The sequence below is a fragment of the Triturus cristatus genome, chromosome 2_2 (genome assembly GCF_964204655.1).
Source record: "Triturus cristatus chromosome 2_2, aTriCri1.1, whole genome shotgun sequence".
In the NCBI taxonomy this organism is placed as follows: domain Eukaryota; kingdom Metazoa; phylum Chordata; class Amphibia; order Caudata; family Salamandridae; genus Triturus; species Triturus cristatus.
This window is the reverse complement of record NC_140582.1, coordinates 110,537,270-110,548,791: the sequence shown is the minus strand read 5'-3', so window position 1 is coordinate 110,548,791 and position 11,522 is coordinate 110,537,270. Positions and strand designations below refer to the sequence as shown.

The 11,522-nt window shown below is 48.7% G+C and overlaps 1 pseudogene; it reads right to left on the bottom strand.

Annotated features, from left to right (window-relative positions):
* Nucleotides 1-5,715: 5,715 nt before the first annotated feature.
* Nucleotides 5,716-8,334, bottom strand: LOC146861961 (uncharacterized; annotated as a pseudogene).
* Nucleotides 8,335-11,522: the final 3,188 nt, after the last annotated feature.

Genomic DNA, 11,522 nt, shown 5'->3' with positions numbered 1-11,522 from the left:
AAAAGGAGGTGCATTTTTCTCCCTCTTTGTAGAGTTTAACTCTAGCTTTAAAGATAGTTTCTTTCCCTTTTTCCTGTAACCATGTTTTCATTTCTTGTTTGGCTTTTGTCATTTCTTGTTGTACTTTCATCCCTAGACCATCTAACTTGTGTAGGAGGGCTATCCTGTCTTGTAAGATGTCAAAATGTTCTGCCTTTTGTGCGCTTCTTTTTTTCCCTATGGTTTTGAAGTGGGTGGCTATGGTGTTTTTTTGTTTGTACCCACCAGTCTGCCATGGATGTGTGATGTGAACTGTTTTCCCTTAGGTCTTTGTATATTGCCTCAAATTCCTTTAAAACGTCTTCCTATTGTAGGAGTCCAACATTCAGTTTCCAATACCCTTTCCCTCTTTTCTCGTTTGTTTGTATCTGGTAGGTGGCGGTTATCAAGGAGTGGTCTGAGAAGGATGTGGGGGTGATGTGGTATTGTGTGGTGTTGATATTTTTGTTGCAGAAGATGAAATCTATATGTGATTTAGTGGTGCCCTTGTCTGAGTGCCATGTGAAGTGTGAGCCTGGCTTATGTTTGTCTCTGTATGTGTCTTTTAAGTTTATTTCTTTGAGCAGAGTGTGTAGTGTTTTTGCTGGTATGTCTAGATTGTAATTAGTTGCTTTCCCTATTCTGTCTTTTTCTGTTAGAATGCAGTTAAAATCCCCTACTAGGAGGATAGGATGTGAACCTATTAGGAAAAATTTGATTATGTTAAGCAATTCTTCCCTTTCTTGTTTGTCTGGTGATGCATATACATTACATATTTGGAAAGTTTCCCCATACAAGTTAATCGTGGTTAACATTGCCCTTCCTGCACTTATAATAGTTTCCTTGGTTATTTGTGCATTACTGTTTTTACAGAGGATCTCTATGCCTGCATTTCTGTTCCCTCCCCCTGACCATGCAGATGGACCTAGTGTCCACCAGTTCTTTTCTTCTGCGTAGTCTTTTTTTAGGTCTAAAGAGCATTCTTGCAAGCATATAATATCCGCCTCAACATTTTTGCAGTATTCCATTACTGTCAGTTTCTGTGAGTTTTGTCCAAATCCGCTAATGTTTAAAGTAGCGAGTGTGATCGCTATTAGTATTATTTGTGTACCCATCATGATATGTGTTTTTTTTATGATGGTGACCATGGTGAATCTAGATTATCTGACATCGCACCATTCATTATGGAGGTTAGTGGATCATATTCCTCTGTTATCCCTAAGAATGGAGAAAAGATGGCGTTGTTTGCATCCTGTGATTTGGCTGGCAATTGAGATTCCTGGATTTTTTGGATCTCAGTTTCCTCCTGTACCTCCTCCTCATCAGAGAGGTTTTGTAGCACGCTGAACTTCCCCTTTACCACTATCTCTTTTGCTTTGGGGAATTGTTTTTTTTGGGCGTGGTTTGGAGTTTGTCTTTTATGGTTTCTGTGGCTTTTCTCTTGTGGCTTTTTGGGAGTTGCCACCCTTCATCGTCCATGCCGTTTTGAGTATCAAGCTCTGTTTTCTCTTCTTTTTCGTGTGCTATTTTTTCTATGACTGACTACATCTGTTGAACTGCTAGAACAATTTGGGAGTCAGAGGGTGTGTTGTTTCCCTGTGGTTCTTGGGTTGTGTTGTTCGTTTTGGTCTCTTGCCTTTGGGAGTTATTTTCTTGTAGCTGTTCTGTGTTACTGCTTTCACTGTTCGTGGGGTCTGATTGTTGGTTTTGTTCTGTGTCTTTCATGATTTCTTCTCTGAGTTTCACAAAAGCTTCTAGATGGTCAGAGGCTATGCCTATTTGTTGATCTTGTTTGGCTCCTTCTGTTTGATCTATTAGATTGAAGTGGTAGTTATTTTTGCTTGTTGATGCACTCTCTCCTTTGTCTTTGGTTACCTGTGCGTAGGAGTTTTTCCTCATGGGGCATGAATTAAATAAGGGCCTCATTTATGAGAAGTGATGCATCGCTGCGTGAAAGCAGCGATGCGTCACTTCTCAGTGCGCCCTCCTTGAGACATGATGGATGCGTCATATTTACAGTATGACGCATCATGTCGCAAGGAGTTACAGTTACGTCAGTATTTCTGATGTATCTGTAGGCGCAAAAGTGACGCATTGCTGGAGTGTGTCACAAAAGTGATGCAACTCCAGCAATGTGTCCTTTCACATGGGGCATGCCCCATGTGAAAGGGCCTGTGTCAGGCTAACGCCTGCTGTGAGGCAGGCGTAAGATATTGACGCATTTGCACCCAAGAAGTGGCGCAGTGAAATCTCGTAGATTTCACTGCATCACTTCTACAATGCTTACTTACGTGGGAACGCCCACCCTACATACATTATACCTGACGCAGATGTAGTGCAGGGGTTTACAAAGTGACGCATCTACCGAGATGCGTCACTTTGTAAATATGGTGCAACAATGTCCAATTTTTACGTCGCTGGTGCATCACAAAAAGTGACGCACCGGCAGTGTAAAAGTGATGCATGGACTCATAAATGAGCCCCTCAGTGTTTTTCGCTCCCACATATATTGCATCTCTTTGGTTTGGGACATTTAAAGGTTTTGTGCCCGGTTTCATTGCAGTTCTTGCGTACTTCTTCGTTGCAATTTTCTTTGGTGTGTCCAAACGTTTGGCAGGATCTACAGAAGGTTGGTTGGTTGGGATGGTTAAGAAACCCTTTGTTTGACCCTATAGAGAAGGTAGCAGGTGGGTGTCGGAGGTTCCCCATGCCTGTTTCACCTTGTTAAGTGTGCATAGGTACCTCCTTTTCCCATTCCACACTCCCAAGGAATTTTTCAGGTGCCACCCCCCTCAGATTTTTTCGCAGTATTTACGTAAAAACAAGCTCAACATCTTGATCAGGGACATATGGGTTATACATGTGGATTATTATTGGAATTTCATTTGTCACAGTTGCATTGGTCATGGTTATTCCCTTCATAGCATCTTCATTTAAAAAACAAAAAATGGTACCATACATTATGTTGCTTACTGTTGCTTTGTTAATAAAATTAAATCCATACACTTCCCTACTGGGATATTCCTGTATACATCTTAATTGATCTATTCCCACTTTAAACAATTTTTCAAGTATTTCAAAAACAATGTATTGTATTCCTTTCACATTTCTTTCCTCCTCATTTACTTCAAATGTAATTGTGTTGTGCCCTTGCTTTGGCACATTTTTGTTATATTGCGAGCCTGAGGCATTTTTTTTTTTTAAAACTGTATCTACCCGTCAAGCCCTCAGTCAGCAGGTCAAGCCAGCATGCCACACCAGCCACTCTAGCCTTCCGTTCTGGCCAAATCACTCGGCGTACTAGCCCAGGGGGTACTAGGCATCGCTTATCTTTTCAGCCTCCCCGGTCTGTCCAGCTCCACCCTCCCTCCAGCAGCCAACCAGCCCAGCCGAACTGCGAGGAACCAATCCGCAGTCAGCCATTAGCCGGTCAGCCTTGTGCTGGTCGGACCTAGGAGGGTTTTGGCAGACAGGAGGTCGAGTTAGCCTTCCAGCCATGCCGTTCGGGCCCGCCATTCCACTGAGGTCGTCCGCCCTATCCGTGAGTCATGGCTGACCTGCACAGCAGTCCAGCCAAGCCTGCTGACGTACGTAAAAAATCTCCATCCAGCCAGTCTGCCAGTCAGCCCACTTCACAGTGAGCCGCCCAGCAGTCCAGCCGTCCAGCTACTAAAAAGCGTATGACGTTACAGTCATTTTTCAGCCTGAGGCAAATGCATTAGGAAAGTACCATGGGGCATATTATCAAGACAGGCGATAAAATTATCGCCGCTTTAGCGGCAGAAAACTGCCGCTAAAACGGCGATAATTTTATCGCCTGTTTTGATAATATGCCCCCATATGTGACCAAAAGTTTGATGCTCACTGGGGACATCTATGCGCAGCTTGTGGTACTCCTCTACAAATCTATTTTAGACCGTCTATAAAGTTCCCTTCATATGCTCCACATAAAGTACATCCTAATCTGTAATTAATAAAATAATTATGTTGTCACATTTCAAAGCTACTATTTGTATATATTGAATGTACTGTGGTACTGTCTTCCATGCAATGCATTATAGGTAGGGTGGATTTACCATCTCCTCAAAGTTTATCATACTCACTAGGGACATCTAGGCGTAGCTTGCAGTACTGCACTTACAAATCTCATTTTTATAGTATACCTTCTATACATTTTCCTCTATTATCTCCACATAGAGTACAATTTGATCATAATTTAATTAGTTTGTCACATTTCATAGCTATTAATTGTATATATAGATATTTGAACATATCTGTGGTACTGTCTTGCATGCAATGCACTAGGGGAGTACCACATGTAACAAAACATTTGATGCTCACTAGGGCCATCTAGGCAGCATGTGGTACACACCTACACATCTATGTTAGACCTTCTATAAATTTGCCTTCATCAGCTGCACATAGAGTACAACCTAACCCAGAATTAATATAATATTTCTTTAGTAACATTTCAAAACTACAAATTGTATATACTCAATATACTGTGTAACTGTCTTGCATGCAAGGCATAATGGGTAGGGTGGATTTACCATATCTTCAAAGTTTATGATGCTCACTAGGGACAACTTCTAGGCACAGCTTGCGGTACTGCACCTACACATCTCACATTTATATTAGACTTTCTAAAAATGTCCCTTCTTCAGCTTCACATAAACTATAACCCTATCCTGAATTAACATAATAATTGTTGGTCACATTTCAAAGCTATTAATTGCATATTTGGACATACCTATTTGAATATACTTGTGGTACTGTCTTGCATACAATGCATTAGGAGAGTACCATATCTAACAAAATGTTTGATGTTTACTAAGGACCTCTTGGTTGAGCTTGCAGCACTGCATCTGCAAATCTGTATTAGACCTTCTATAAACTTCCCTTCATCAGATCTACATAGACTGAGTACAACCTAATCAAGAAATAATTTAAAAAAAATCACATTTCAAATCTACTAATTGTATATATTGACTGGACTGTGGTACTGACTTCCATGCAATGCATTATGGGTTGAGTAGATTTTTATTTATTTTTTTCCTTTGTCAGGGCGTCATTTCTGGTTCAGATACATCAATCGTCACCTTCCACAACACCCTTTTTGCTCGTCAGTCGTTGGTAACAAACTTGGCAACAAGTGCACAAGCTATCCTGTTGACCTTTAACCTGTGAAGGGAAAAGGTCACGTTAGTCAAATACATACAGTACATTTTAACATTTACTCTACCTGTCTTCATCTTCCCTCTCCTCTCTCCCGTCGCCAAACTGGTTCCTGGATTGAAGGGAAGAAAAGAAGAAAAACAGTTTAGTGGCCCCTCTTGGTGCCCCCCCGCCAGTTAAGGGTTTGGAGACCCCTTTGGGTCCGCTGTCGTCGCCGTCGTTGCCTGAGCCTTCCTGGGCCCCCCCGTGTAAGGGTACAAAGGGTTTTGTCAGGTTTCGTCGTCGCTTTCTCCATCTGATCCGTCCAGTGCTGCGTAGTCTCGCAGGAGGCTGTGGATCATCTTACGGCATGCCAATTTCTCCTTTTTCGCTACTACCAGGCGGTTTCTGAAAAACAAGAGAACATCTTTAAAACAGCACAGGAGCCTCCAGCTACCCTGGAGGTCTCGTAGTGCATGTGTCCCTGGGAATAGTCCATACATCACAGAGTCAGCGATGATGCAGGTCATAGGTATCCAGGCCCTAAGCTCCGTGCCTAGGGCCTTCAGCAGGTCCTGCGCATACTTTCACTCCCAGAAGAGATGGTATGTTGTCTCGTCCACGGTGCACCCTCTTGGGCAGGACTTGTATCGGTTGAGCCCCCTTGCGTGCATGGGCTCTCACGGGAAGTCCTCCTTGGATGGCCATCCAGGCGATGTCCTTGTGCTGGTTCGTCAGGTGCTTGGATGCGACGTTTCCCCACACGTGGTCTGCTGTGGCTGAGGGGAGGGCGCCGATCGGCTCACTGATCTCTCTTGCACGTATCAGGCATTGGAGAAGTCTTGGAGTCCACATGACGGGGCGAACTGCCACACAGTCATACTCTCGCACAAACTTCTCCGCTTCCTTGTAGAACCACGGGGTCTCCCAGTTGTACGGGACAGCACTCACCCACTCTGCCCATCCAAGGCGCCTCCATGTTGGTAGTAGGACGAAGCGTGCCATCAGAAAGCCGGCGTGACTCTCATCTTTGGACATCAGGGTGTTCCTCACGTAGTGGCACACGAAGGTCCCCCTCAGGATGGTGGCGATGTCTGGCACTCCTTTGCCTCCCTTGTCGTGGGTCTTGAACATCACTGCCCTCTTCACTCTGTCCATCTTCGAGCTCCAGATGAAGTAGAAGATCATTCTTGTGATGGCCTTAGCTGTTCTAGTCTGCACTGGCCATACTTGAGCGACGTACTGGAGCACTGGCAGGGTCTCGTTCCGCAGGACCAAAGACTTCCCTTCGATCGTCAGCTTCCGGAGGCTCCAGAGTCCCAGCTTCTGCCTTGTCTTTGCTAGTCTTTCCTCCCAGGTCTTCTCTGCTGCACCTTCTCCACCGAACCAGACTCCAAGGATCTTCAGGAAGTCCTGCTTGATGGGGAACGGCAGTGGGTCTCGGGTGGGGGTCCAGTGTCCGAAGAGCAGGGTTTCTGACTTGGCGCTGTTGATCTTTGCTCCAGACGCCTTCCCAAACTCGATACAAGTCCTCTCTAGCTCCTTCACAGACGGTCCATCTGCGCAGAAAACGGAGACGTCGTCCATGTAGAGGGAGCACTTCACTTCTCCTCGTCCTCCGCTCCCTGGTACCTTCACTCCTCTGATGTTCCTGTTCTGCCGGATGCGCTCGACGAGGAGTTCGATCACACAGATGAACAGAAGGGGAGATAGCGGGCAGCCCTGCCTCACCCCAGACAGGATGGGGAACAAGTCAGTTCTCCAGCCATTTACCAATGCCGTGCTGGAGATGTCTCTATACATTGTTTTCACCACGTCACAGAAGAAGTCACCCAGTCCCAGAGCTCTGAGTGTCCGGTCCATGAACTCATGGGAAACGCGGTCGAACGCCTTTTCCTGGTCCAGGCTGACCAAGGCCGTCGGGACCTTGCGGCCCTTGACGTACTCGATCGTGTCCCGGACATGGCCCAGACTGTCCGCAATCTGCCGTCCCGGTATCCCACAGGACTGGTCAGGGTGGACTATCTTCACTATCACTTTCTTTAGGCGGTTGGCCATCACCTTTGCGAGAATCTTGTAGTCCACATTGAGGAGAGAGATGGGCCTCCAGTTCTTGAGGTCTTCTCTCTCTCCCTTCTGTTTCTACAAAAGTGTTATCATGCCCTCACGCAGGGATTGCGGCATACTGCCCTTGCCCTCCATTTCCTCGTAGAGGTCCAGCAAGTCTGGCCCAATCAGATCCCACAGTTCGACATAAAGTTCCACTGGGAGACCGTCATTCCCGGGCGTCTTGCCTCTCTTGGAGGTCGTGGCGGCCAAGTGCAGCTCTTCCAGGGTGAAGGGCGCGTTCAGGCCCTCTCTCTCTTCTGGACCCAGTGTCTTCGAGATCCCCCCTAGGAAACTGTCCGCCTGGTCTCTCTCTGACAACTTCGGTGAGTAGAGTTCGCCGTAAAAGTCTGTTACGACTTTCATTACTTCCTCCTTCTCACCTTGAAGGTTGCCCTCCGAGTCCCGAAGCTCAACCAGCGGTGTGTGGGTCGAGTGAAGTTTCTTGAAGAAGAACGAGTTGCATTTCTCGTCCTTCTCTAGGTTCTCGGGTCTGGTCCGGAAGATGATTTTCTTGGATTCCTCCCTAAAGTGCTCTGCGATCTCTTTTCGGGTTTCCTCCAAGTCGTCACCCACGTCCCATCCCCCAAGCTCGAGTTAGTACAGTTGCTGCAGTTTGCTCTGTAGTTTCCTGAACGTCCTCTTCTTTTCCCGTGCAGCAGCTCTGCTTGCATCCTGGAAGAAGCTTCGGAACCTGTCCTTCACCCATTCCCACCACTCGCTGGCGGAGTGAAAGAGGTCCTTCTTGTCCCTCCACTCTATGTACGCGGTTCTGAGGTTCGCCACTAACTCCTCGTTTTCCAACAAAGTGCAGTTCAGTTTCCAGGATCCTGGTCCAGCTGGGAACTTCCCTGCAAGTTCCCCCTCAAAACTGACTGCTCTGTGGTCAGAGAAGTGGACGGCGACCATGGAGCTTTACCCAGGCTTTACTGTTGGGGAGGTGAATAGGAAGTCGATCCGTGAACGCACGGATCCATCCGGCCTACTCCAGGAGAAATTCCTGATGTTCGGTCCCATGCTCCCGAAGGTATCTTGGAGGGACACCTCACCTATCATCTCCACCAACAGCCTGGACGTCACGTCCATCCCTGCAGAGCCAGACCCACTGCGTCCATCCAGCTCTACTATGCAGTTGAAATCACCACCCATCAGAATGGTTCAGGAGGTCACGAGTTGCATCCTGAGCACCCTGAACGTCTCGAGTCGCTCATTCTTCTCCGGGGGGGCATAGACATTGATGAGGATAACAGGCTCACCAGCCCACGAGCCATCTACGACCAGCACTCTGCCGTTGACCTGCTTGGTGACCTTGTCCACGGTGAACTGCCTTCCCCTGATTAGAATGGCCACTCCAGACGATTTGCAATCGTTCCCATCAGACCAGAAAGATGGCACGTGTGTCCACTGCCGTTTAAGCTGGCTGTACGACTGGGCGTACGGAATCCCGTATTCCTGCAGAAAGCAGATATCTTGGTTCTGGGTGGCCAGGATGCACAACGTACCGACCCGCCTGACCTGATCCTTCATGCTTCTGACGTTTGAACAATGATATCGCCATTGTCTCTGCGCTATCGGTCAGTATCTGGTTCTGAACCTACTGGGGTTGAAGGCCCTGGGGTGCTTCACTTGGGTCTTGGACCCCCTGTTGGCCCTGCTCTCCCCTTTCTTCCGGGGCATGCTCGGTGCTCTCAATGGACACTTCTGTTCCTACTTCTGGGGTCCATTGTGCTGCTTCCGGTGGTGGCGTCACCATGGAGAGGTGATGGTGGAGTTCCTGGAGAACCGAATGGATTTCCACTAACCCTTTGTCTTCATCATCCTCCATTTCTGCATTGTTCCCGTTACTCTCGGTGTCGCTTACTAGGATGACGGCGCCGGCATCGTCTTCCTCTTCTTCGGTGGTGCCTGCTGTGTTCACCTTCTTGCTGACCAGGAAGTCCTCTCTGGCTGGCATCTTTCTTTTGTGGGCATTAACTCGCTGGGGGGCTTTTTCTGGTGTTGTCCCTTCCTCCAGTGTCTCCGGCTTGAGTCCGGGTTGCGGTGTTCCGTGCGAGGCCGCCTTCTGGATTCTGGCGCTGGTGCGCCTCTGCTCCTTCGCCTCTTCTCTGTCTTTAGTGGCTTTTTGGTGCAGCGTCTGGGATCGAACCTGGCTCCATGACTCCTGGAGCCTGTCGTCCTCGTCTCCGCTGCTGTCCTCGTATTTCCCCTTCGTCTTCTTCTTTTTCTTCTTCCTCTCTTCTTTCCCTTTTGCCTTTGCAGAGTCTTCTACCTCCGTTTCCACTTCCTTGTCCTCTGGTTCCGGCGCTGGGGTTGTTTCTGCTGGGGCTTCCTCCGGTGGGGCTCCTTGTGGTGCTCCGTCCTCGGGGCCTCCCATGGGTTGGTGGACTTCCTGGGGTGGTGCCGTCTCAGTCGGTGGTGCTGGGCCCTCCGCTGCAACTGGTCCCGCCTTGAGGTCCTCTGGGTTCTTCGTGCCTGTTCCTGTGGGTGTCGGGTTCACTGGAACTTGGCTTTCCTTGTCTCCCTTCTTGGGTGCTGCTGGTGTCTTTGCAGCCTCGTTTCTGGCTTCTGTCAGGAGGGTGTTCAGTCGTGCGTTGGCTGCTGGGGAGACTTTTGGTCTGGTGTGTCTCCAGGTTGGGTTCCATGCGGCTGCCGCTGCGTATCTCTTTGGCAGGTCAGACTTGGGGCATTGGTAGTAGGAGTGGCCCTCACCTCCACAGAGGTTGCAGATCCTGATCCCCTTGCATGTGCCTGCTTCGTGTCCAGACTGCTTACAGATCCTGCAAAACATCTTTGGGCAGTCTTTGCCAGCATGTCCACTCCTTCGTACTTCCTGCAGGTGAAAGGGTGTCCCGGGTAGCGGATCTTCCCTTCGTCTGCACCTAGGTAGAAGGTTGCCGGTGGGTGTTGCAACCCGTCCCTCCCTTTAGGATCTTTGTGGAGTTCGATGGTTGCTCGCCAGGTCGTGTTCCAAACTCCATCGGCGTCTCTGACCTTTGTGGGCCCTGTCTGGATGGTGCCGTACCTCCTGAGAAGCGACGCGATGTCCTTGTCTGGGATGTGTGGGTTGGTCATCTCGACCGTCACCCTCTTCTCCGAGGTCTCCGGCGCCAATTCTGTCATCAGGGTGAACTTGCTGTAGGGTGCCTATTTCTCTTTTGCCAGGAAGAAGTCCCAGTACTTCCAAAAGAGGGCCTGGGTGACGAAGCTCAGGAGAAAGATCATGCCTGAGGCAGAAGCCTGGCAGCTCAGTACGTTGGCCACTGGGACTCCTGCTGGTTGGAGAACCTTGCTAAAAAACGTGGGTCTGTCCAGTCTGGACCCTGTCTTGTCTTTCATCTCCCACCGCATGACCTGGGCATGCCAGTGGGTGACGTTGTACCCATTGAAGGGTTCGGGTGCTGTCCCTTGCCTGGTCCCTGCCTCCCCTTTCCATCCAGTCCCTGGTTTAGCAGCTTTGGGGGGTTCAGGTGCACCTATTTTTGGCCCTGGAGCTTTGGGTCCGGGGGCTTTTGGCCCTGAGGCCTGAGGCCCTGAGGCACCAGCCTTCCCAGCGCTGGTGCCTGCTTCTGCAGGTCCGCCCTTACTTGCCCCTGTGCTGCTCTCCCCAGGTGGCGGGGGGGTTGGGGTTTTGGGCATCCAGTGAGGGGATGCCTTCTGGGATGTTTACTGGGACTCCAGTTTCCATTTCCTCCATTTTGGGGGATTTTTGGGTTTACCGGTAAGTTTCTGGGGTTGCCACCGGAGTGTCTCCCAACAGACCTCAATGATCTGCAGTGCAAGAACCACTGTCCAGTCACTCCCTAGAGTTAAGGCAGTGTTATAGGTGTTGCCACCTAAGCATATATTCCCTTGCCAGAGGTCTGGGTACTATACAGGCCTGTGAAGGGTGTTAGGAGGTTTTTTTTAGGCCTCCACCCAAATGCCAGGAAAGAGAGAGTGAGAGAGCGCAACATTACCGATGCTCTAACGCTGACCACAGGTCCTTGGGGGGTTCTGTTCTGTGTTCCTAATGAACAAACTGACACCAGCACTCTGGTGTCCCTCATTCGGCTTAATTAAAAGCACGTCGGGGCGTCGCAAAATTTGCATAAAGCACATTTATTCACTTCCAAGTCGAAATCATAGCACTGTCAAAATCAAATTTTACTAGCGCAAAAAATTGTGCTTTCAAACTGATAAGAACAGATTTTTTTCTTTTTTGGGGGGATCTACCCGTCAAGCCCACAGTCAGCCGGTCAAGCCAG